Source organism: Cherax quadricarinatus, chromosome 39 (assembly GCF_038502225.1).
Source record: "Cherax quadricarinatus isolate ZL_2023a chromosome 39, ASM3850222v1, whole genome shotgun sequence".
Classification (NCBI taxonomy): domain Eukaryota; kingdom Metazoa; phylum Arthropoda; class Malacostraca; order Decapoda; family Parastacidae; genus Cherax; species Cherax quadricarinatus.
The window spans coordinates 16,923,332-16,949,954 of NC_091330.1; the positions used below are offsets into that span (position 1 = coordinate 16,923,332).

General features: G+C 38.7%; 1 protein-coding gene across 1 annotated transcript in view; it reads right to left on the reverse strand.

Moving 5' to 3' along the window:
- Window positions 1-224: 224 nt before the first annotated feature.
- LOC128686195 (protein SPT2 homolog) overlaps window positions 225-26,623 on the reverse strand; it is an 80,545-nt gene continuing 54,146 nt past the window's right edge. The window contains exon 8 of the mRNA XM_053773014.2: window positions 225-2,926. The gene's annotated coding sequence lies outside the window, so the exon portion shown is untranslated. The remainder of the gene's footprint in view (window positions 2,927-26,623) is intronic.

Sequence of the window (26,623 nt, forward strand, 5' to 3'; positions counted from 1 at the left end):
GCCTGAACCTCCTATTAAGGTTTGATACATGCACATGACCTACATATGTGGGCTGCTCTTTGTCTCTGTAACTACAGCATGAATGTCACAGAATGATCCATGTGACTGCAACCCAAAGTATCTCTGGAGGCTTTAAAAGTCCCACCACCACCATGAATTAACACCTGACAGCTTATACAGTGATAAATAAAAAATAAGGATTAGATGGGTTACAATCGAAAAAATTCTATGAATTCTTTGTATACACAGTATACAATATATATTAAAGGAGAAAATAAGAATTTACAAAATACAATATATAACATATTGTGAATCTAACTGTAATGCCTTATAACAAATTATTTAAAAATTGTATTATATAATTCGGAAACAAGAAAAGCTCAATTACAAACACAAACTTTTACCACAAACAGGTAATTCTCTTTCACACTTTAGTTACATAAGCACATCTTGGCTCCTGTAACTTCCAACAGGTCATTACACAATGAGAAAACTATCTGTACATATGGTACTGTACTATAAATTCTATAGGCAAAGTTACAAAGGTAATAACTCTCCAAAGTGTACCACAGTTAAATGCCAAAGCTAACCAGCATACACCATTATACTTAATATGTGGCAGAGTACTCAGAAACAGCTTAATATATATCATTAACAGAGAAAAATTACAAAAACCAGACAGTTTCTAATATTGTGTAGACTTTGTATATAAATATTTTTCATTTTCTTTCCATTTGTTCTTTTTAAAGGCTTTCTACCAAATTACAAGTAAAATACTCAGCCTTCTGAAGACTGTAGAGCTATACAGATCTTTCACAAATAATCATTAAAAAATGCAAGTATTCAAAACTGTCACTTCTACTCTCAGTTATATTTGTGGAGAATCCTGACACAGGTCTTTATCTTTCAAAGACTCATTTATTTCAGGACTATTAGACTATATAAAGCACAGGCAACCCCCCCCCCCCTCAAAAAAAAAAAAAACCACAAGCACACGTACACAAACTTGCAACCTGGCTCATTTTGTGAATGCCAGCAGACGAGCCATTTAAAGTTGAACCATCATTTCCCATAGGCACAATGTTATAAATGAGGCTCATGTTCCTGGGAACCAATTATTATATTAACTGGGAAGCTCTAAATCCAAAGGCTCATACAGTACCTGGAAAATGGGAGATAATCAGGTCTGATCCAAGCAAGGGAATGGTAACTCAAATTTCTTGGATCAAAGCCACTCAAGGGTCAAGGCACCCACCTAGAAGGGCTCTGGGAACCAACTGACCACACTTGCCCTAAAATCACTTTCACAGGTTTCGTGCATTTTCTAATACCTTCCACTGCAAATAGTTGGTCAATACATCATCCAGTATAAAGCATTACAGGTGTCACTTTTAAATGTAATGCTCAACATACATTTAACGAAACTGTTGGCAGGCACACACTGAACACAGTCAGGGAATAAGTGGATTGTGAAAGACGACATACTTCTGGAAAGACGGTGATTGGATGAATCATGGTCAATTTTTTTCTTCTTCTTTGGGTCACCCTGCCTTGGCAGGAGACAACTATTGAGTACCATTATAAAAAATGAATGTATGAACATGTGTGCGTGTGCACGCGTGTATGTGTGCATGTTTATTTCAACTTTTTAATATATTAGAGAAGGTACAAGTCACCTGCTACTCATAACAGTTTCAAAGACTATTTTCATACATTTTGTGCATCTACACTACTGTAAAATTATCTCTCTTGCAAATTCTGTGCAACAAGTTATATATGTATTCAGTACTATATATTAATATGATATATTTATGTTTTTAACACTATCCTCAAAATTTTAATAAATATATTTTCCTCTACTTTTTACCCTTAATTATTAAACAAAGCCATGTGTCATAATTACAACAAAATATTTTATGTTAATTTCCATTTCAATATTTATTTTGATTTTTTTTTAGCTATGATCAAATTAGTAGCTCACTTTCTTGAAGTATTGCACCCTATCTTTTAGCTCTAAATACTTTAGAGAAATTTTCAAAATACCAGATTTTCTCTAAAACTATTTACAACCTTGGTAAAATAGCTACAAAATCTGCTTATTTACATTAGAGAACAATTCTTACTAGTGAATGTTTATATGCTTATATAAAGTACCTTAAGCAACAAGAACTGTTCCTCTTGGACTCTACCTAGCTTATATTTTTATACAGCTGGGGGCCCATACTTATAAATGATATTATTCATTTTGACCACTCAAAGTTACTTATTCTAACACAGCATTAATGTTATTAGAAGCATATTTTAGAATATACAGCAAAGATAATCTTGGTGCAGCAACTGCAACTCATAATAAATGAAACATGCTCTATGGATTTTCAAGACCACAGATGTCTTAATAATTTTAATATTTGTGCCTTTAAAGGCGTGGGGAAATACAGCTATGTGAAATTTTGGATCAGTCTATCTCAAACTCAAAACAAGCCATACACTGTTTTCTTAAAATGTAGTCATATATACGTATATATTACTATGTACAGGTGAAATTCTTTATCCTTCGGTGCATGGCACAGTATATTAATTCACATTATAGGGTTAACAAGTAAAAAATGTTTTTGCTCAACAAATTCATCTAGTTAGTGTTTTATGAAGAATACAATTCTTTCACTAAGGTGGACTGCCTTTACAATAGTTTAATGAATTACCAATGCTAATAAAAATGTTCACTTACAATGTGTAAAGCAGTTCATGTGTGGTCATGAGAAAATTTTATATTTATGTTACAAATTTTCCCACTTCATAACAATAAATGATATACACTTCCATTAAGAATTATCTGAAAAAGAACATTCTTCTAGGCATATAAGTGTCTTCAGCTGCCTGATGTGCCTCATCACCATTATTACCCAATCATAGGGCTGGGAGGTACCTGCCAAAAAGGAAAAGTAGGGAAAGGTTACATATGTATTAAAGACATTTGGACTTTTAGGCTTCATTCCACACCTGGGAAACTTATCACTCATGATCTAGTAGTTTCAATGAGCTTTTATTTTTTTTTTTAACACACTGGTCTCCCACTGAGGCAGGACACCCCCTCCTCCCCCCCAAAAAAAATAAATCATCATTCACACTATCACTGTCTTTGCAGAGTACATCACAATCAATAATCACAAATGAAAAATGGCAGTCATTCACACCTATTAAACAACGGCTTTCACTCTGGCTTGATGAAGTGATACTTTTTATGAATTGTTCATATGAAGATTTTTATTTTATACACCTTTTCACAAATACTATGAACAATATATTCATTTTGATAGGTCTATGATTTTCATGTGTATGCGTATTTTTTTTTACAACTGAAACATTGCTGCCCTCCTTCAAAGTTTAGGTACTGTACTTCCCACGTCTAGGACTAAGCCCAGACAACCGGCTCTCACTCCCTTCATCTTTCTCCACTCACTCCAAACCAACATATACCTGCTGGATGCACAAGCCCATAACACTTACAGCCTTCATTGCCCTCTCCCACAAACCTTTTCCCTACATATAAGCATTAGATCTCTAAGATAAATAATTTATATCCTTTCCTTGGGTCTGAAATCAAATTGCAAGAACTTCAAATATTGTATTTTAAGATGTAGGTAATCAGTTGCTCATACATCTAGTTTAAAAGAAAAAGAACTAAAATTTCTAGAAAGTAAGATTAATCAAATTTGTATTTTATCAAGAGAAATGGGCAGAAGTAATTTTCTAGTTGCAGCCCTTCCAACCATGCACGATCTTGGGGTTACCCTGGCCCATGGCTGGACTCCGAAAGTACGAAGACTCTTGAAACTTATCAAAGGTTTTATATATAAAGGTACGGTACCAACAGTTCTCAACACCCTTTAACTATATTTTTTTTTTTTCAACAAATCGGCCGTCTCCCACCAAGGCAGTGTGACCCAAAAAGAAAATGCTTTCATCATCATTCAACACTTTCACCTCACTCATAATCACTGTCTTTGCAGAGGTTCCCGGATACAACAGTTTAGAAGTATATATAAAGATATATAACATATCCCTCCAAACTGCCAATATCCCAAACCCCTCCTTTAAAGTGCAGGCATTGTACTTCCCATTTCCAGCACTCAAGTCTGGCTATATAAAAATAACCGGTTTCCCTGAATCCCTTCACTAAATATTACTCTGCTCACACCAACAGCTCGTCAGGTCCCAAAAACCATTCGTCTCCATTCACTCCCATCTAACATGCTTACGCACGTTTCCTGGAAGTCCAAGCTCCTTGCCCACAAAACCTCCTTTACCCCCTCCCTCCAACCTTCTTGAGGATGACCCCTACCCTGCCTTCCTTCCCCTACAGATTTGTGTGTTCTCCATGTCATTCTACTTTGATCCATTCTCTCTAAATGACCAAACCACCTCAACATCCCCTCTTCAGCCCTTTAATACTTTTAGTAATTCCACACCTCCTCCTAATTTCCACACTCCAAATTCTCTGCATAATATTTACACCACACACTGCCCTTAGACAGGACATCTCCACTGCCTCCTCGCTGCAGCATTTACAACCCAAGCTTCACACCCACATAAGTGTTGGTACCACTATACTTTCATACATTCCCTTCTTTGCCTCCATAGATAATGTTTTTTTTGTCTCCACATATACCTCAACGCACCACTCACCTTTTTTCCTTTATCAATTCTATGTTTAATCTCATCCTTCATAAACCCATCTACTGACACGTCAACTCCCAAATATCTGAAAACATTCACTTCTTCCCTACTCCCTCTCTCCAATGTCATATCCAATTTTTCTTCATCTAAATCATTTGATACCCTCATCACCTTACTCTTATCTACATTCACTTTCAACTTTCTACCTTTACACACCCTCCCAAACTTGTCCACTAACCTTTGCAACTTCTCTTTAGAATATCCAATAAGCACAGTATTATCAGCAAAAAGTAACCATGTCAATTCCCATTTTGTGTTTGATTCCCCATAATTTAATCCCACCCCTTTCCCCAACACCCTAGCATTTACTTCTTTTACAACCCCATCTATATTAAACAAGCATGGTGACATTACACATCCCTGTCTAAGACCTACTTTTACTGAGAAGCAATCTCCCTCTCTTCTACACACCCTAACCTGAGCCTCACTATCCTCATAAAAACTCTTTACAGCATTTAGTAACTTACTACCTATTCCATATACTTGCAACATCTGCCACATTGCTCCCCTATCCACTCTATCATTTGCCTTTTCTAAATACATAAATGTAATAAAAACTTCCCTACCTTTATCTAAATACTGTTCACATATATGCTTTAATGGAAACACTTGATCTACACATCACCTATCCACAAAGCTTCCTTGTTCATCCGCAGAGTCTGACTGATATTAGTGACCAAATCATTGTACTATGATAGTGTATGTTATTATGCCATTATTGAACTAATCCCTGTACTATCACCTCCTGGATAGTATTTACTACCTCATTATCCCATGTGTCCCACACAGTTCCTTGTGTGACCCAATTTGTGTTATCTTCCCAGATTTCCCTTTCACAATTTATTACTTGTTAATAATCTACTTACTCTTTAATAATATCTGTATTACCATTTATTCCTACTTAAGCACTGTTATAATTCTTCTATAATCTTACCTAATTTTCCCTTTGCTCCTAAACTACAAATAACAAACTAGTGTATGCTCCTACTACACTACAGTGCAATTCCTTGTACCATCTTCCACTAGCTAGTATCAACTACCTCAAATAATATTTCTTTAGTGATATTAATTGCTCAAACTTTATGTTATAAGGCAAATCCTACTCTCAGATTAATTTCATATCATAGTGTCAATCCATTTAAAGGTTGTTTTTACCACTACTTAATTTAGTCCCTTTTTACATTTCTCCTAAAATAATTCTCGGTATACCAATACATTGTACTGCCCTTTATTCAGTAATTGCTATACTCCTAGTTCTAACAACAATTTAAGAGCAACTTTCAGAAAATTTAATAATTTTTTCCCTCTTGTCCATATAGTCACATTTATTAAAATACTCCAGGTGCTACTGACTACCTCAGGTGCTACTGACTGCCTCAGGTGCTACTGATTTTGTTTTAATACATTCTTGTTTTTATTTATTTTTTTTTTTTTTTCAACAAGTCGGCCGTCTCCCACCGAGGCAGGGTGACCCAAAAAAGAAAGAAAATCCCCAGAAAGAAAATACTTTCATCATCATTCAACACTTTCACCACACTCGCACATTATCACTGTTTTTGCAGAGGTGCTCAGAATACAACAGTCTAGAAGCATACACATATAAAGATACACAACATATCCCTCCACACTGCCAATATCCCAAACCCCTCCTTTAAAGTGCAGGCATTGTACTTCCCATTTCCAGGACTCAAGTCCGACTATATGAAAATAACCGGTTTCCCTGAATCCCTTCACTAAATATTACCCTGCTCACACTCCAACAGATCGTCAGGTCCCAAGTACCATTCGTCTCCATTCACTCCTATCTAACACGCTCATGCACGCTTGCTGGAAGTCCAAGCCCCTTGCCCACAAAACCTCCTTTACCCCCTCTCTCCAACCCTTTCGAGGACGACCCCTACCCCGCCTTCCTTTCCCTATAGATTTATATGCTTTCCATGTCATTCTACTTTGATCCATTCTCTCTAAATGACCAAACCACCTCAACAACCCCTCTTCTGCCCTCTGACTAATACTTTTATTAACTCCACACCTTCTCCTAATTTCCACACTCCGAATTTTCTGCATAATATTTACACCACACATTGCCCTTAAACAGGACATCTCCACTGCCTCCAACCGTCTCCTCGCTGCTGCATTTACCACCCAAGCTTCACACCCATATAAGAGTGTTGGTACTACTATACTTTCATACATTCCCTTCTTTGCCTCCATAGATAACGTTTTTTGACTCCACATATACCTCAACGCACCACTCACCTTTTTTCCCTCATCAATTCTATGATTAACCTCATCCTTCATAAATCCATCCGCCGACACGTCAACTCCCAAGTATCTGAAAACATTCACTTCTTCCATACTCCTCCTCCCCAATTTGATATCCAATTTTTCTTTATCTAAATCATTTGACACCCTCATCACCTTACTCTTTTCTATGTTCACTTTCAACTTTCTACCTTTACACACATTCCCAAACTCATCCACTAACCTTTGCAATTTTTCTTTAGAATCTCCCATAAGCACAGTATCATCAGCAAAAAGTAACTGTGTCAATTCCCATTTTGAATTTGATTCCCCAAAATTTAATCCCACCCCTCTCCCGAACACCCTAGCATTTACTTCCTTTACAACCCCATCTATAAATATATTAAACAACCATGGTGACATTACACATCCCTGTCTAAGACCTACTTTTACCGGGAAGTAGTCTCCCTCTCTTCTACACACCCTAACCTGAGCCTCACTATCCTCATAAAAACTCTTTACAGCATTTAATAACTTACCACCTATTCCATATACTTGCAACATCTGCCACATTGCTCCTCTATCCACTCTATCATATGCCTTTTCTAAATCCATAAATGCAATAAAAACTTCCCTACCTTTATCTAAATACTGTTCACATATATGCTTCAATGTAAACACTTGATCTACACATCCCCTACCCACTCTGAAACCTCCTTGCTCATCCGCAATCCTACATTCTGTCTTACCTCTAATTCTTTCAATTATAACCCTACCGTACACTTTTCCTGGTATACTCAGTAAGCTTATTCCTCTACAATTTTTACAGTCTCTTTTGTCCCCTTTCCCTTTATATAAAGGGACTATACATGCTCTCTGCCAATCCCTAGGTACCTTCCCCTCTTTCATACATTTATTAAACAAAAGTACCAACCACTCCAACACTATATCCCCCCCTGCTTTTAACATTTCTGTCATGATCCCATCAGTTCCAGCTGCTTTACCCCCTTTCATTTTACGTAATGCCTCACGTACCTCCCCCACACTTACATTCTGCTCTTCTTCACTCCTAAAAGATGGTATACCTCCCTGACCAGTGCATGAAATTACTGCTTCTGTTTCTTCCTTAACATTTAAAAGTTACTCAAAATATTCTCGCCATCTACCCAATACCTCCATCTCCCCATCTACTAACTCCCCTACTCTGTTTTTAACTGACAAATCCATATTTTCCCTAGGCTTTCTTAACTTGTTTAACTCACTCCAAAATTTTTTCTTATTTTCATTAAAATTTCTTGACAGTGCCTCTCCCACTCTATCATCTGCTCTCCTTTTGCACTCTCTCACCACTCTCTTCACCTTTCTTTTACTCTCCATATACTCTGCTCTTCTTATAACACTTCTGCTTTGTAAAAACCTCTCATAAGCTACCTTTTTCTCTTTTATCACACCCTTTACTTCATCATTCCACCAATCACTCCTCTTTCCTCCTGCTCCCACCCTCCTATAACCACAAACTTCTGCCCCACATTCTAATACTGCATTTTTAAACCTATTCCAACCCTCTTCAACCCCCCCACTACTCATCTTTGCACTAGCCCACCTTTCTGCCAATAGTCGCTTATATCTCACCCAAACTTCCTCCTCCCTTAGTTTATACACTTTCACCTCCCTCTTACTTGTTGTTGCCACCTTCCTCTTTTCCCATCTACCTCTTACTCTAACTGTAGCTACAACTAAATAATGATCCGATATATCAGTTGCCCCTCTATAAACATGTACATCCTGGAGCCCCCCCATCAACCTTTTATCCACCAATACATAATCTAATAAACTACTTTCATTACGTGCTACATCATACCTTGTATATTTATTTATCCTCTTTTTCATAAAATATGTATTACTTATTACCAAATTTCTTTCTACACATAGCTCAATTAAAGGCTCCCCATTTACATTTACCCCTGGCACCCCAAATTTACCTACTACTCCCTCCATAACATTTTTACCCACTTTAGCATTGAAATCCCCAACCACCATTACTCTCACACTTGATTCAAAACTCCCCATGCATTCACTCAACATTTCCCAAAATCTCTCTCTCTCTCCTCTACACTTCTCTCTTCTCCAGGTGCATACACGCTTATTATAACCCACTTTTCACATCCAATCTTTATTTTACTCCACATAATCCTTGAATTAATACATTTATAGTCCCTCTTTTCCTGCCATAGCTTATCCTTCAACATTATTGGTACTCCTTCTTTAGCTCTAACTCTATTTGAAACCCCTGACCTAATCCCATTTATTCCTCTCCACTGAAACTCTCCCACCCCCTTCAGCTTTGTTTCACTTAAAGCCAGGACATCCAGCTTCTTCTCATTCATAACATCCACAATCATCTCTTTCTTATCATCTGCACAACATCCACGCACATTCAGACTTCCCACTTTGACAATTTTCTTCTTATTCGTTTTAGTAATCTTTACGGGAAAAGGGGTTACTAGCCCATTGTTCCCGGCATTTTAGTTGACTTTTACAACACGCATGGCTTACGGAGGAAAGATTCTTATTCCACTTCCCCATGGATATAAAAGGAAAATTAAGAAGACCAAGAACTATTAAGATAAAATCAAATAAAACTCAGATGAGTGTGTATAAATAAATGTGTACATGTATGTGTAGTGTGACCTAAGTGTAAGTAGAAGTAGCAAGACATGCCTGTAATCTTGCATATTTATGAGACAGACAAAAGACATCAGCAATCCTACCATCATGTAAAACAATCACAGGCTTTCGTTTAACACTCACTTGGCAGGATGGTAGTACCTCCCTGGGTGGTTGCTGTCTACCAACCTACTACTACATTCTTTTATTATTATATTCACTAGCTCCTTTATTCTAGCTGTAAATATCTACCATAGTTCATAAACTCACATTTGTTAAAATAATTACGATGCTATTAGATGCTTAAGTGCATAACTGAATTATCTGTACTGTAATAATCCCTTTTTCTTTTAAATTTTTACAAGTTTAAGAATAATTACAGTCTTATTCATAAGTGTAGTTGTAGAATCAATATAACTCTTATATTATTTTACTCAGAAAATCTAATTTGTAAAATTACTCTTATTCTATGATTACAGGCATAGATCCTGATGTAAACTTTTTACTAAATGAAATACATGAATCAAACAGCAACTGTAATTACTATACAGCACATCAAGCGAAGACATTACTCAGTGCAAACAATAACATAACCATCTTTAACTACAATATCAGATCCTTGAGCAAACATTATGATGACCTCACAGCATTACTCAATTCCCTTCATTCCAAAATATCAATCATCACACTCACAGAAACCTGGCTTAAGCCTGATATTACAGATGTCTATACCATTCCTGGCTACATGGCCATACACAACTGTTGAACAGACCAGCAAGGGGCAGGAACAGCTATATACTACTCAAATCAACTTGAATGCATCAATAAATCTTGCACAAGGGATGAACATGGAGAAAATATCATAGCCAAATTTAAATCAAAAGACCAGCAAAAACCCCTCAGTTATAAACATATACAGAGTGCCAAATATGAGTAGTGGAGGGGATGAAGAGGGTTGGAATAGTTTTAAAAATGCAGTATTAGAATGTGGGGCAGAAGTTTGTGGTTATAGGAGAGTGGGTGCAGGAGGAATGAGGAGTGATTGGTGGAATGATGAAGTAAAGGGTGTAATAAAAGAGAAAAAGTTAGCTTATGAGAGGTGTTCACAAAGCAGAAGTGTTATAAGAAGAGTAGAGTACATGGAGTAAAAGAAAGGTGAAGAGAGTGGTGAGAGAGTGCAAAAGGAGAGCAGATGATAGAGTAGGAGAGGCACTGTCAAGAAATTTTAACGAAAATAAGAAAAAATTTTTGAGCGAGTTAAACAAGTTAAGAAAGCCTCGAGAATGAATGGATTTGTCAGTTAAAAACAGAGTAAGGGAGTTAGTAGATGGGGAGATGGAGGTTTTGGGTAGATGGCGAGAATATTTTGAGGAACTTTTAAATGTCAACAAAGAAAGGGAAGCAGTAATTTCATGCACTGGCTAGGGAAGTATACCATCTTTTAGGAGTGAAGAACAGCAGGATGTGAGTGTGGGGAAGGTGCGTGATGCATTACGTAGAATGAAAGGGGGCAAAGCAGCTGGAACTGACGGGATCATGACAAATGTTGAAAGCAGGGGGGGATATAGTGTTGGAGTGGTTGGTATTTTTGTTTAATAAATGTATGAAAGAGGGGAAGGTACCTAGGGATTGGCAGAGAGCATGCATAGTCCCTTTATATAAAGGAAAGGAGGACAAAAGAGATTGTTAAAATTATAGAGGAATAAGCTTACTGAGTCTACCAGGAAAAGTGTACGGTAGGGTTATAATTGAAAGAATTAGAGGTAAGACAGAATGTAGGATTGCGGATGAGCAAAGAAGTTTCAGAGTGGGTAGGGGATGTGTAGATCAAGTGTTTACATTGAGGCATATATGTGAACAGTATTTAGATAAAGATAGGGAAGTTTTTATTGCATTTATGGATTTAGAAAAGGCATATGAGAGAGTGGATAGGGGAGCAATGTGGCAGATGTTGCAAGTACAGTGGACCCCCGGTTAACGATATTTTTTCACTCCAGAAGTATGTTCAGGTGCCAGTACTGACCGAATTTGTTCCCATAAGGAATATTGTGAAGTAGATTAGTCCATTTCAGACCCCCAAACATACACATACAAACACACTTACATAAATACACTTACATAATTGGTCGCATTCGGAGGTAATCGTTATGCGGGGGTCCACTGTATATGGAATAGGTGGTAAGTTACTAAATCCTGTAAAGAGTTTTTATGAGGATAGTGAGGCTCAGGTAAGGGTGTGTAGAAGAGAGGGAGACTACTTCCCAGTAAAAGTAGGTCTTAGACAGGGATGTGTAATGTCACCATGGTTGTTTAATATAGTTATAGATGGGGTTGTAAAAGAAGTAAATGCTAGGGTGTTTGGGAGAGGGGTGGGATTAAATTTTGGGGAATCAAATTCAAAATGGGAATTGACACCGTTGCTTTTTGCTGATGATACTGTGCTCATGGGAGATTCTAAAGAAAAATTGCGAAGGTTAGTGGATGAGTTTGGGAGTGTGTGTAAAGGTAGAAAGTTGAAAGTGAACATAGAAAAGAGTAAGGTGATGAGGGTATCAAATGATTTAGATAAAGAAAAATTGGATATCAAATTGGGGAGGAGGAGTATGGAAGAAGTGAATGTTTTCAGATACTTGGGAGTTGACGTGTCGGTGGATGGATTTATGAAGGATGAGGTTAATCACAGAATTGATGAGGGAAAAAAGGCGAGTGGTGCGTTGAGGTATATGTGGAGACAAAAAACGTTATTATGGAGGCAAAGAAGGGAATGTATGAAAGTATAATAGTACCAACACTCTTTTATGGGTGTGAAGCTTGGGTTGTGAATGCAGCAGCGAGGAGGCGGTTGGAGGCAGTGGAGATGTCCTGTCTAAGGGCAATGTGTGGTGTAAATATTATGCAAAAAATTCGGAGTGTGGAAATTAGGAGAAGGTATGGAGTTAATAAAAGTATTAGTCAGAGGGCTGAAGAGGGGTTGTTGAGGTGGTTTGGTCATTTAGAGAGAATGGATCAAAGTAGAATGACATGGAGAGCGTATAAATTTGTAGGGGAAATAAGGCGGGGTAGGGGTTGTCCTCGAAAGGGTTGGAGGGAGGGGGTAAAGGAGGTTTTGTGGGCGAGGGGCTTGGACTTCTAGCAAGCGTGCGTGAGCGTGTTCGATAGGAGTGAATAGAGACGAATGGTATTTGGGACCTGAAGATCTGTTGGAGTGTGAGCACGGTAATATTTAGTGAAGGGATTCAGGGAAACCGGTTATTTTTATATAGCCGGACTTGAGTCCTGGAAATGGGAAGTACAATGCCTGCACTCTAAAGGAGGGGTTCGGGATATTAGCAGTTTGGAGGGATATGTTGTGTATCTTTATATGTATATGCTTCTAAGGTGTTGTATTCTGAGCACCTCTGCAAAAACAGTAATTATGTGTGAGTGAGGTGAAAGTGTTGAATGATGATGAAAGTATTTTCTTTCTGGGGATTTTCTTTCTTTTTTTGGGTCACCCTGCCTTGGTGGGAGATGGCCGACTTGTAAAAAAAAAAGAGTACCACAAACATTTTCCACTTTAGTGAAAAATTAGGAAACATGATTACTGATACACACATGAATAAAGACCACCTACTACTAACAGGAGATTTCAACACAAACATACTACACAACCAGGACCCACAAGTAACCTAATTCACAAACACAATGAGTAACTGTCTGTTGCTGCCAACAATATCTAAACTTACAAGAATCACTAAGACAAGCATCTCCTTAACCCTTTCAGGGTCGACAGGCCCTCTCAGAGACTTGTTCTCAGGGTTGGCCAAATTTAAAAAAAAAATTATTTTTTCTTATGAAAAGATAGAGAATCTTTTCCCGATCATAAAGACACCAAAAGTATGAAATTTGATGGAAAACTTATGGAATTATGCTCTCGTGAAGTTAGCGGTCTTGACGATGTTTATGCATCGGCGACGTTGCCCACTTTGAGCCCTATTTTCGGCCAATTCCAGTGTACTTGTCGACAAAAATCATAACTATTTCGCTAGAACTCCATTTTTTCTATCGAAGGAGTACAAGAAACCACCTATTTACTGATTTCAACTATCCAATACAGTGGTCAGAATTTAGCAATTTTGCCAATTTCAAACAAATTTCAAAAGATGCCAATTTCCAAATAGGGTCCAGAATAAACAAGAAAGACATTCCTGGCACTAAAATAACATTTCTTCTGTTCATTAGTCACGTCCCCATGCCCCTCTTACATTCTTTTGCTTTCCACTTTGAATTTTTATTCTCACAAAAAAACAGAAGATTTACTGTTATGCAGACTACTGCATTGGTGTAGAAATGGTATAAATATTATCAGCGCACTTGTGAAAAAATATTAGACTCACCAGTTGACGTGCATTGGACACATAGCATGATTTGTTTACTTTTGAACTTTGGTAAAAACCGAACATTTCTGCTACTTTGAGCGCAATTTCAAGGTAGTTTTCTTTGTAAAACCAGTCAAAATCATCTCAATTTCTATAATATGTCTTCCATTCTATAAAACAAGACCAGGAAAACTAGAATACAACAATAAATACCATACGAAAATACAGTGCAAAGTCGCTGTTTTAATCCAAAAACACGGTCAAAGTTTTTTTTTCTCACTACGCACTGTGTGCTACGGGATTTTTTTTATACCGCGCACACTGACCACATAGACCCATTCTTTCATATGTAGGCCTACCAGCTTTCTCTCACTAGATTTGAGGGCGCTAGAATTTAGGCGTACTAGTACGTCAAAAACCCTGGGTCGTAAGCCGTACTAGTACGGCCGAAACCCTGAAAGTGGTCTATTGACCACATCTGGACAAACACCATATCCCCTTTAAAATCAGGCATAATCACAGACAACACTACAGACCACTACCCAACCTTTCTCATAACTAATCTGGGCAAACTGCCACAAGACATTACTAAAGTAACCTTTAGACTACATAACGAGACAGCAGTTAACAGCTTTATAAGAACATAAGAAAGGAGGAACACTGCAGGAGGCCTGTTGGCCCATACTAGGCAGGTCCTTTACAATTCATCCCACTAACAAAACATTTGCCCAACCCAATTTTCAATGCTACCCAAGAAATAAGCTCTGATGTGAAAGTCCCACTCAAATCCAACCCCTCCCACTCATGTACTTATCCAACCTAAATTTGAAACTACCCAAAGTCCTAGCCTCAATCACCCAACTAGGTAGACTGTTCCACTCATCAACTACCCTATTTTCAAACCAATACTTTCCTATGTCCTTTCTAAATCTAAACTTATCAATCTTGATGGACTGAACACATCGACTCCAGGCTGAGGGACTGATTATCTCAATCTCTTCCTCTTCTTGCACCTTTCTGCTTTGTTTTGGACTGATGAAGCCACTGTGTGGCGATACGTTTCCTAAATAAAGATTCCCATATGGTGGTTTAGAAAGACACGTAAGCAAACACTATAACATATTTATTAGAAAACGTTTCGGTCCTGGGACCTTGATCACTTCTAACCATATTCATAGCAGCTATGAATAACATCGATTGGCAAAATGAGTTCGAAACATACAGATATGAATGAATGTATAAATGATTTTCTAAAAAAAACCAAAGCCTCTATAACAAACATTGCCCCAAAAAACTGAACAGATCACAGCAAAGAGACTTAATAATCCCCGGCTAACACCACGCATCCTCAAATCCATTAACACAAAGCACAAATATGAAAAACAGTACAGAATGGGCCAAATACCTAGAGAACAGTCTAGACGTTACTCGTCAGCACTTACCAGCCTGATAAGAAGATCTAAAAAATTGTATTATGAAAATAGACTACATAACATCAAAGGCGATATGGAAAAAACCTGGAAAACTATCTGAAATTCTTGTAATAAAAAGTTATCCAAAAACAAAATCAAACTAACGAAATCAGATGAACCCCTACTCACACCTACTGAAACAGCAAACAGACTCAATGTTTTCTTCTTCACCATAGGTAAAAATCTAGTGAACAAAATACCAAGCGTAAACACCTGTCCATCAGACTACCTCATAGATACCTGCCCAAATATGCTATTCGCAGCTCCAACCAAACCCAAAGAAGTTATGCTTATCATAAACTCCCTTAAAAACAATGCAGGAGACAAACAGCTTGCTTGCTTTTATGTACAAAAAAGCTTCTCAAGTATTGTCACCAATTACTGCAATGCTCTTTAACAAATCCATTGAATCAGCTACCTTCCCAACAATCCTCAAAATAGCGAGGGTCACTCCGATCAACAAAGGAGGTGACCAAGCTGACTTGAATAACTACAGACCAATATCTAACTGATCACTGCTCTCTAAAATCTTTGAAAAATTAATTCATAGACGGATCTATTCCTACCTCGTCTCACACAACGTATTAAACCCTTGTCAGTTTGGATTCAGGAATAATAAAAACCACGAATGATGCTATCATACACATGCTAGAACTAATATATACATATATACCGCATATAAGTGAACAGTATTTAGATAAGGCTAAAGAGGTCTTTGTGGCATTTATGGATTTGGAAAAGGCGTATGACAGGGTGGATAGGGGGGCAATGTGGCAGATGTTGCAGGTGTATGGTGTAGGAGGTAGTTTGTTGGATTATGTATTGGTAGATAAAAGACTGTTGAGTAGGCTTCAGGATGTACATGTTTATAGAGGGGCCACAGATATATCAGATCCCTTTCTAGTTGTAGCTACACTGAGAGTAAAAGGTAGATGGGATACAAGGAGAATAGAAGCATCAGGGAAGAGAGAGGTGAAGGTTTATAAACTAAAAGAGGAGGCAGTTAGGGTAAGATATAAACAGCTATTGGAGGATAGATGGGCTAATGAGAGCATAGGCAATGAGGTCGAAGAGGTATGGAGTAGGTTTAAAAATGTAGTGTTAGAGTGTTCAGCAGAAGTTTGTGGTTACAGGAAAGTGGGTGCGGGAGGGAAGAGGAGCGATTGGTGGAATGATGATGTAAAGAGAGTAGTAAGGGAGAAAAAGTTAGCATATGAGAAGTTTTTACAAAGTAGAAGTGATGCAAGGAGGGAAGAATATATGGAGAAAAAGAGAGAGGTTAAGAGAGTGGTGAAGCAATGTAAAAAGAGAGCAAATGAGAGAGTGGGTGAGATGTTATCAACAAATTTTGTTGAAAATAAGAAAAAGTTTTGGAGTGAGATTAACAAGTTAAGGAAGCCTAGAGAACAAATGGATTTGTCAGTTAAAAATAGGAGAGGAGAGTTATTAAATGGAGAGTTAGAGGTATTGGGAAGATGGAGGGAATATTTTGAGGAATTGTTAAATGTTGATGAAGATAGGGAAGCTGTGATTTCGTGTATAGGGCAAGGAGGAATAACATCTTGTAGGAGTGAGGAAGAGCCAGTTGTGAGTGTGGGGGAAGTTCGTGAGGCAGTAGGTAAAATGAAAGGGGGTAAGGCAGCCGGGATTGATGGGATAAAGAAAGAAATGTTAAAAGCAGGTGGGGATATAGTTTTGGTGTGGTTGGTGCAATTATTTAATAAATGTATGGAAGAGGGTAAGGTACCTAGGGATTGGCAGAGAGCATGCATAGTTCCTTTGTATAAAGGCAAAGGGGACAAAAGAGAGTGCAAAAATTATAGGGGGATAAGTCTGTTGAGTATACCTGGTAAAGTGTATGGTAGAGTTATTATTGAAAGAATTAAGAGTAAGACGGAGAATAGGATAGCAGATGAACAAGGAGGCTTTAGGAAAGGTAGGGGGTGTGTGGACCAGGTGTTTACAGTGAAACATATAAATGAACAGTATTTAGATAAGGCTAAAGAGGTCTTTGTGGCATTTATGGATTTGGAAAAGGCGTATGACAGGGTGGATAGGGGGGCAATGTGGCAGATGTTGCAGGTGTATGGTGTAGGAGGTAGGTTACTGAAAGCAGTGAAGAGTTTTTACGAGGATAGTGAGGCTCAAGTTAGAGTATGTAGGAAAGAGGGAAATTATTTCCCAGTAAAAGTAGGCCTTAGACAAGGATGTGTGATGTCACCGTGGTTGTTTAATATAATATATTTATAGATGGGGTTGTAAGAGAAGTAAATGCGAGGGTCTTGGCAAGAGGCGTGGAGTTAAAAGATAAAGAATCACACATAAAGTGGGAGTTGTCACAGTTGCTCTTTGCTGATGACACTGTGCTCTTGGGAGATTCTGAAGAGAAGTTGCAGAGATTGGTGGATGAATTTGGTAGGGTGTGCAAAAGAAGAAAATTGAAAGTGAATACAGGAAAGAGTAAGGTTATGAGGATAACAAAAAGATTAAGTGATGAAAGATTGGATATCAGATTGGAGGGAGAGAGTATGGAGGAGGTGAATGTATTCAGATATTTGGGAGTGGACGTGTCAGCGGATGGGTCTATGAAAGATGAGGTGAATCATAGAATTGATGAGGGGAAAAGGGTGAGTGGTGCACTTAGGAGTCTGTGGAGACAAAGAACTTTGTCCTTGGAGGCAAAGAGAGGAATGTATGAGAGTATAGTTTTACCAACGCTCTTATATGGGTGTGAAGCATGGGTGATGAATGTTGCAGCGAGGAGAAGGCTGGAGGCAGTGGAGATGTCATGTCTGAGAGCAATGTGTGGTGTGAATATAATGCAAAGAATTCGTAGTTTGGAAGTTAGGAGGAAGTGCGGGATTACCAAAACTGTTGTCCAGAGGGCTGAGGAAGGGTTGTTGGGGTGGTTCGGACATGTGGAGAGAATGGAGCGAAACAGAATAACTTCAAGAGTGTATCAGTCTGTAGTGGAAGGAAGGCAGGGTAGGGGTCGGCCTAGGAAAGGTTGGAGGGAGGGGGTAAAGGAGGTTTTGTGTGCGAGGGGCTTGGACTTCCAGCAGGCATGCGTGAGCGTGTTTGATAGGAGTGACTGGAGACAAATGGTTTTTAATACTTGACATGCTGTTGGAGTGTGAGCAAAGTAACATTTATGAAGGGGTTCAGGGAAACCGGCAGGCCGGACTTGAGTCCTGGAGATGGGAAGTACAGTGCCTGCACTCTGAAGGAGGGGTGTTAATGTTGCAGTTTAAAAACTGAAGTGTAAAGCACCCTTCTGGCAAGGCAGTGATGGAGTGAATGATGGTGAAAGTTTTTCTTTTTCGGGCCACCCTGCCTTGGTGGGAATCAGCCAGTGATAAAAAAAAAAAAATATACTGCACTCGAAAAGAAAGAAGTCCCGCTGGGCATTTTCACTGATTTACGTAAAGCTTTTGATACAGTCGACCATGAACTACTGTACTCCAAATTAATGCACTATGGTATCAGTGGCCACTCCCTCAACTATCTAAAATCATACCTTAGTAACAGAACTCAATATGTGTATGCAAATGATGCAAACTCTTCCACCCAACCAATCACAGTAGGAGTCCCACAAGGAAGCATCCTTGGACCACTCCTCTTTCTCATCTACATCAATGATCTACAGAATGCATCACAGCTAATCAAACCCATATTATTTGGAGATGACACTACATATGTCTTTTCCCACCCAAACATAGTCATACTAGCAAACAGAGTCAATGCCGAATTGCAGAAAATATCTGCCTGGATGATGACTAATAAACTTACCCTGAATACTGATAAAACCCATTTCATTCAGTTTGGAAACACAGCTGCAAATGATCCGATTAACATAACGCTAAATGGATCATCAGTCACAAGACTCACAGAGGGAAAATTCTTAGGTATCCACCTTGACAGTAGCCTTAAGTTCTGGACACACATACAACAAATCACCAAGAAAATCTCCAAGACTGTAGGCATACTATCAAAGATAAGGTACTACGTTCCACAATCAGCTCTCCTGGCATTGTACCATATGCTCATATACCCTTATCTTACATATGGAATTTGTGCATGGGGATCAACAACATCCAATCACCTAAAACCCCTCATAACCCAGCAAAAGGCAACAGTAAGAATGATAATGAATTCCCACTCCTGCCAGCATACACCACCAATTTTTAAAAGTCTGAATCTGCTCACCATTAAAAACATCCATACTTATTCATGTGTCTACTATATACACAGAACAATACATGCAAATATAAACTCTCCACTCAAACTTCTCCTCACCAACTTAAACACGACACATGACCACAACACAAGAGATTGATCTCTTTTTGATATACTTTTTTTTTTTTTCAACAAGTCGGCCGTCTCCCACCAAGGCAGGGTGACCCAAAAAGAAAGAAAATCCCAAAAAAGAAAATACTTTCATCATCATTCAACACTTTCACCTCACACATAATCACTGTTTTTGCGGAGGTGCTCAGAACACAACAGTTTAGAAGTATATACGTATAAAGATACACAACATATCCCTCCAAACTGCTAATATTTTTGATATACCTCGTGTCCATATCACACTGTGTAAAAACTCTGTGCACATAAAGGGCCCTAAAATATGGAATTCATTACCAGATATTAAAGTAACCCAGTCTGAAAATCAATTTAAGACTTCTCAAAAGCCACTGAATCACCCTAAATATTCAGTACACACATACTCACCTATGTACTCCCACATCATAACTTCAACAATCACTTTGAACCTTTTATCCATTGTTGACAGTAATATAATTGAACCATTGTTTTCACAAAAAGCATTTTAGACTATATGAATATGTCCTTTGTCTTGTACAGATTTAATTCACTTATAATTAATAATCTGCTGTTCAACTATGAAATAATTACTATCCTACTGTACAACTATGACATAATCCTTAGTGTTAAGTAGTCTGTAAGCCAATAATGTTAAGTTGGCCCATAATGCCTAGGCATAATAGAGGCTCTCTTTGTATTGCAACCCACTATTGTAAATATAAAATCTCAATGTACCGTTTGCAAAGACAAAATAAATAAATAAATACTCAGTCAACTTATTCCCTTATAATTTGTACAATCTCTTGTGTTCCTTTCCCCTTATATAAAGGAACTATACATGCTCTCTGCCAATCCCTAGGTACCTTCCCCATCTTTCATACATTTATTAAACAAAAATACCAACCACTCCAACACTATATATATTCCACCCCCCCCCCCTTTTTTTTAACATTTGTCATGATCCCTTCAGTCCCAGCTGCTTTACTCCCTTCCATTCTACATAATGCCTCATGCACCTCCCCCACACTCACATCCTGCTCTTCTTAACTCCTAAAAGATGTTATACTTTCCTGGTCAGTGCATGAAGTTACCACCTCCCTTTCGTCATCGACATTTCAAAGTTCCTCAAAATAGTATTCCAACCATCTACCCAATACCTCCAGCTCCCCATATACTAATTCCCCTGTTCTGTTTATAAATGACAAATCCATTCATTCCCTAAGCTTTCTTAACTTGTTTATTTAACTCCAAAATTTTTTCTTATTTTCATCAAAATTTCTTGACAGTGCCTCTCCAACTATCATCTGCTCTCCTTTTTGCACTCTCCTACCACTCTCTTCACCTTTCTTTTACTCTCCATATGCTTTGCTCTTCTTTTAACACTTCTGCTTTGTAAAAACCTCTCATAAGCTACCTTTTTCTCTTTTATCACACCCTTTACCTCATCATTCCGCCAATCACTCCTCTTTCCTCCTGCAACCACCCTCCTATAACCATAAACTTCTGCCCCACATTCTAATACTGCATTTTTAAAACTATTTCAACCCTCTTCAACTGCCCCCCACCCCCCCACTACTAATACTTGCACTAGCCCACCTTTCTGCCAATAGTTGCTTATATCTCGCCCTAACTTCCTCCTCCCTTCGTTTATACACTTTCACCTCTCTCTTACTTGCTGTTGCCATTTTCCTTTTGCCCCATCTACCTCTTACTCTACCTGTAGCTACAACTAAATAATGATCCAGTATATCCATTGCCCCCTCTATAAACATGTACATCCTGAAGCCTACCCATCAGCCTTTTATCCATCAATACATAATCTAACAAACTACTTTCATTACGTGCCATATCATACCTTGTATACTTATTTATCCTCCTTTTCATAAAACATGTATTACTTATTACCAAACCTCTTTCTACACATAGCTTAATTTAAGATTCCCCATTTTCATTTACCCCTGGCACCCCAAATTTACCTACTACTCCCTCCACAACATTTTACCAACTTTAGCATTGAAATCCCCCCCCACAAGTACTCTCTCACTTGGTTCAAAACTCCCCACACACTCGCTCAACATTTCCCAAAATCTCTCGCTCTCTCTCCTCTACACTTCTCTCTTCTCCAGGTGCATAAACGCTTACTATAACCTACTTTTCACATCCAACCCTTATTTTATGCCACATAATCCTTGAATTAATACATTTATATTCCCTCTTTTCTTGCCATAACTTATCCTTCAATGTTATTGCTACTTTAGCTCTAACTATTTGAAACCCCCAGACCTAATCCCATTTATTTCTCTCCACTGAAACTCTCCCACCCCCTTCAGTTTTGTTTCACTTTAAGCCAGGACATCCAGCTTCTTCTCATTCATAACATCCACAATCATCTCTTTCTTATCATTCACACAACATTCACGCACATTCAAACATCCCACTTTGACGGGTTACTTCTTTTTCTTTTTAGTAGGCTATATGGAAAAAAGGGGTAACTAGCCCATTGTTCCCAGCATTTTAGTTGACATTTACAACACGCATGGCTTACAGAGGAAAGATTCTTATTCCACTTCCCCATGGATATAAAAGGAAAAGCAATAGGTACCCAACTTACAGTATACACAGCACACCTTTATAGATTTCACTATTATATTATATTATAGACAGCAACCACCCAGGGAAGTACTACCGTCCTGCCAGATGACTGTGAAACAGAAACCTGTAACTGTTTTGCATGATGGTAGGATTGCTGGTGTCTTTTTCTGTCTCATAAACACGCTAGATAACAGGGATATCTTGCTACTCCTACTTACACTTTGGTCACACTTCACAGACATGCACATGCATATATATATACTTACATCTATGTTTTTCTCCTTTTTCTAAATAGCTCTTGTTCTTCTTTATTTCTTCTATTGTCCATGGGGAAGTGGAAAAGAATCTTTCCTCCGTAAGCCATGCGTGTCGTATGAGGCGACTAAAATGCCGGGAGCAATGGGTTAGTAACCCCTTCTCCTGTAGACATTTACTAAAAAAGAGAAAAAGAAAAACTTTATAAAACTGGGATGCTTGAATGTGCGTGGATGTAGTGCGGATGACAAGAAACATATGATTGCTGATGTTATGAATGAAAAGAAGTTGGATGTCCTGGCCCTAAGTGAAACAAAGCTGAAGGGATTAGGGGAGTTTTGGTGGGGGGAAATAAATGGTATTAAATCTGGAGTATCTGAGAGAGTTAGAGCAAAGGAAGGGGTAGCAGTAATGTTGAAGGATCAGTTATGGAAGGAGAAGAGAGAATATGAATGTGTAAATTCAAGAATTATGTGGATTAAAGTAAAGGTTGGATGCGAAAAGTGGGTCATAATAAGCGTGTATGCACCTGGAGAAGAGAGGAATGCAGAGGAGAGAGAGAGATTTTGGGAGATGTTAAGTGAATGTATAGGAGCCTTTGAACCAAGTGATAGAGTAATTGTGGTAGGGGACCTGAATGCTAAAGTAGGAGAAACTTTTAGAGAGGGTGTGGTAGGTAAGTTTGGGGTGCCAGGTGTAAATGATAATGGAAGCCCTTTGATTGAACTTTGAATAGAAAGGGGTTTAGTTATAGGTAATACATATTTTAAGAAAAAGAGGATAAATAAGTATACAAGATATGATGTAGGGCGATATGACAGTAGTTTGTTGGATTATGTATTGGTAGATAAAAGACTGTTGAGTAGACTTCAGGATGTACATGTTTATAGAGGGGCCACAGATATATCAGATCCCTTTCTAGTTGTAGCTACACTGAGAGTAAAAGGTAGATGGGATACAAGGAGAATAGAAGCATCAGGGAAGAGAGAGGTGAAGGTTTATAAACTAAAAGAGGAGGCAGTTAGGGTAAGATATAAACAGCTATTGGAGGATAGATGGGCTAATGAGAGCATAGGCAATGAGGTCGAAGAGGTATGGAGTAGGTTTAAAAATGTAGTGTTAGAGTGTTCAGCAGAAGTTTGTGGTTACAGGAAAGTGGGTGCGGGATTGAAGAGGAGCGATTGGTGGAATGATGATGTAAAGAGAGTAGTAAGGGAGAAAAAGTTAGCATATGAGAAGTTTTTACAAAGTAGAAGTGATGCAAGGAGGGAAGAATATATGGAGAAAAAGAGAGAGGTTAAGAGAGTGGTGAAGCAATGTAAAAAGAGAGCAAATGAGAGAGTGGGTGAGATGTTATCAACAAATTTTGTTGAAAATAAGAAAAAGTTTTGGAGTGAGATTAACAAGTTAAGGAAGCCTAGAGAACAAATGGATTTGTCAGTTAAAAATAGGAGAGGAGAGTTATTAAATGGAGAGTTAGAGGTATTGGGAAGATGGAGGGAATATTTTGAGGAATTGTTAAATGTTGATGAAGATAGGGAAGCTGTGATTTCGTGTATAGGGCAAGGAGGAATAACATCTTGTAGGAGTGAGGAAGAGCCAGTTGTGAGTGTGGGGGAAGTTCGTGAGGCAGTAGGTAAAATGAAAGGGGGTAAGGCAGCCGGGATTGATGGGATAAAGATAGAAATGTTAAAAGCAGGTGGGGATATAGTTTTGGTGTGGTTGGTGCAATTATTTAATAAATGTATGGAAGAGGGTAAGGTACCTAGGGATTGGCAGAGAGCATGCATAGTTCCTTTGTATAAAGGCAAAGGGGACAAAAGAGAGTGCAAAAATTATAGGGGGATAAGTCTGTTGAGTATACCTGGTAAAGTGTATGGTAGAGTTATTATTGAAAGAATTAAGAGTAAGACGGAGAATAGGATAGCAGATGAACAAGGAGGCTTTAGGAAAGGTAGGGGGTGTGTGGACCAGGTGTTTACAGTGAAACATATAAGTGAACAGTATTTAGATAAGGCTAAAGAGGTCTTTGTGGCATTTATGGATTTGGAAAAGGCGTATGACAGGGTGGATAGGGGGGCAATGTGGCAGATGTTGCAGGTGTATGGTGTAGGAGGTAGGTTACTGAAAGCAGTGAAGAGTTTTTACGAGGATAGTGAGGCTCAAGTTAGAGTATGTAGGAAAGAGGGAAATTATTTCCCAGTAAAAGTAGGCCTTAGACAAGGATGTGTGATGTCACCGTGGTTGTTTAATATATTTATAGATGGGGTTGTAAGAGAAGTAAATGCGAGGGTCTTGGCAAGAGGCGTGGAGTTAAAAGATAATCACACAAAGTGGAAGTTGTCACAGTTGCTCTTTGCTGATGACACTGTGCTCTTGGGAGATTCTGAAGAGAAGTTGCAGAGATTGGTGGATGAATTTGGTAGGGTGTGCAAAAGAAGAAAATTAAAAGTGAATACAGGAAAGAGTTAGGTTATGAGGATAACAAAAAGATTAGGTGATGAAAGATTGGATATCAGATTGGAGGGAGAGAGTATGGAGGAGGTGAATGTATTCAGATATTTGGGAGTGGACGTGTCAGCGGATGGGTCTATGAAAGATGAGGTGAATCATAGAATTGATGAGGGGAAAAGGGTGAGTGGTGCACTTAGGAGTCTGTGGAGACAAAGAACTTTGTCCTTGGAGGCAAAGAGGGGAATGTACGAGAGTATAGTTTTACCAACGCTCTTATATGGGTGTGAAGCATGGGTGATGAATGTTGCAGCGAGGAGAAGGCTGGAGGCAGTGGAGATGTGTGGTGTGAATATAATGCAGAGAATTCGTAGTTTGGAAGTTAGGAGGAGGTGCGGGATTACCAAAACTGTTGTCCAGAGGGCTGAGGAAGGGTTGTTGAGGTGGTTCGGACATGTAGAGAGAATGGAGTGAAACAGAGTGACTTCAAGAGTGTATCAGTCTGTAGTGGAAGGAAGGCGGGGTAGGGGTCGGCCTAGGAAAGGTTGGAGGGAGGGGGTAAAGGAGGTTTTGTGTGTGAGGGGCTTGGACTTCCAGCAGGCATGCGTGAGCGAGTTTGATAGGAGTGAATGGAGACAAATGGTTTTTAATACTTGACGTGCTGTTGGAGTGTGAGCAAAGTAACATTTATGAAGGGATTCAGGGAAACCAGCAGGCTGGACTTGAGTCCTGGAGATGGAAAGTACAGTGCCTGCACTCTGAAGGAGGGGTCTTAATGTTGCAGTTTAAAAACTGTAGTGTAAAGCACCCTTCTGGCAAGACAGCGATGGAGTAAATGATGGTGAAAGTTTTTCTTTTTCGGGCCACCCTGCCTTGGTGGGAATGAGCCAGTGTGATAATAAAAAAAAAATTTAAAATGAAAAGAAGTTTTAATTCTATTATATTAAAATTTCTTTTTTAACACATCAGCCATCTCCCACCAAAGTACGGTCACCCAAAAATAAACACTTTCAACATCACTGTCTTGCCAGAGGCATACCAATACTGGTTCAGATGTTCCTCCAAACTGCAAATATCCTATACGTCCTTCAGAGAGCAGGTACCGTATTTTCTACCTTCAGGATTCAAATCTGGCTAACAGGCTTCCCTGAATCCCTTCAGAAACATTAACTCGTACACACTCCAACAGCATATCAAGTCATAAAAAGCACTTGCCTCCATTCACTTGTATTTAACACGCTCACACACGCCTGCTGGATGTACAAGCCCCTCACATATAAAACCTCCTTTACCCCCTCTTGCCAACCTTTCCTGGAGTGATCCCTATCTCACTTTCTCTCCACTACGTATTTTTTTTTTTAACACGTCAGCCATCTCATACCGAAGAGGGTGGCCCCCAAAAAAGAAACACTTTCCCCATTATTCATACATAATCAATCTTTGCAGAGGTGCCCAATTACGATAGCCAATATCCCAAACCCCTCCTTTAAAGTGCAGGCATTGTACTTCCCACCTCCAGGACAA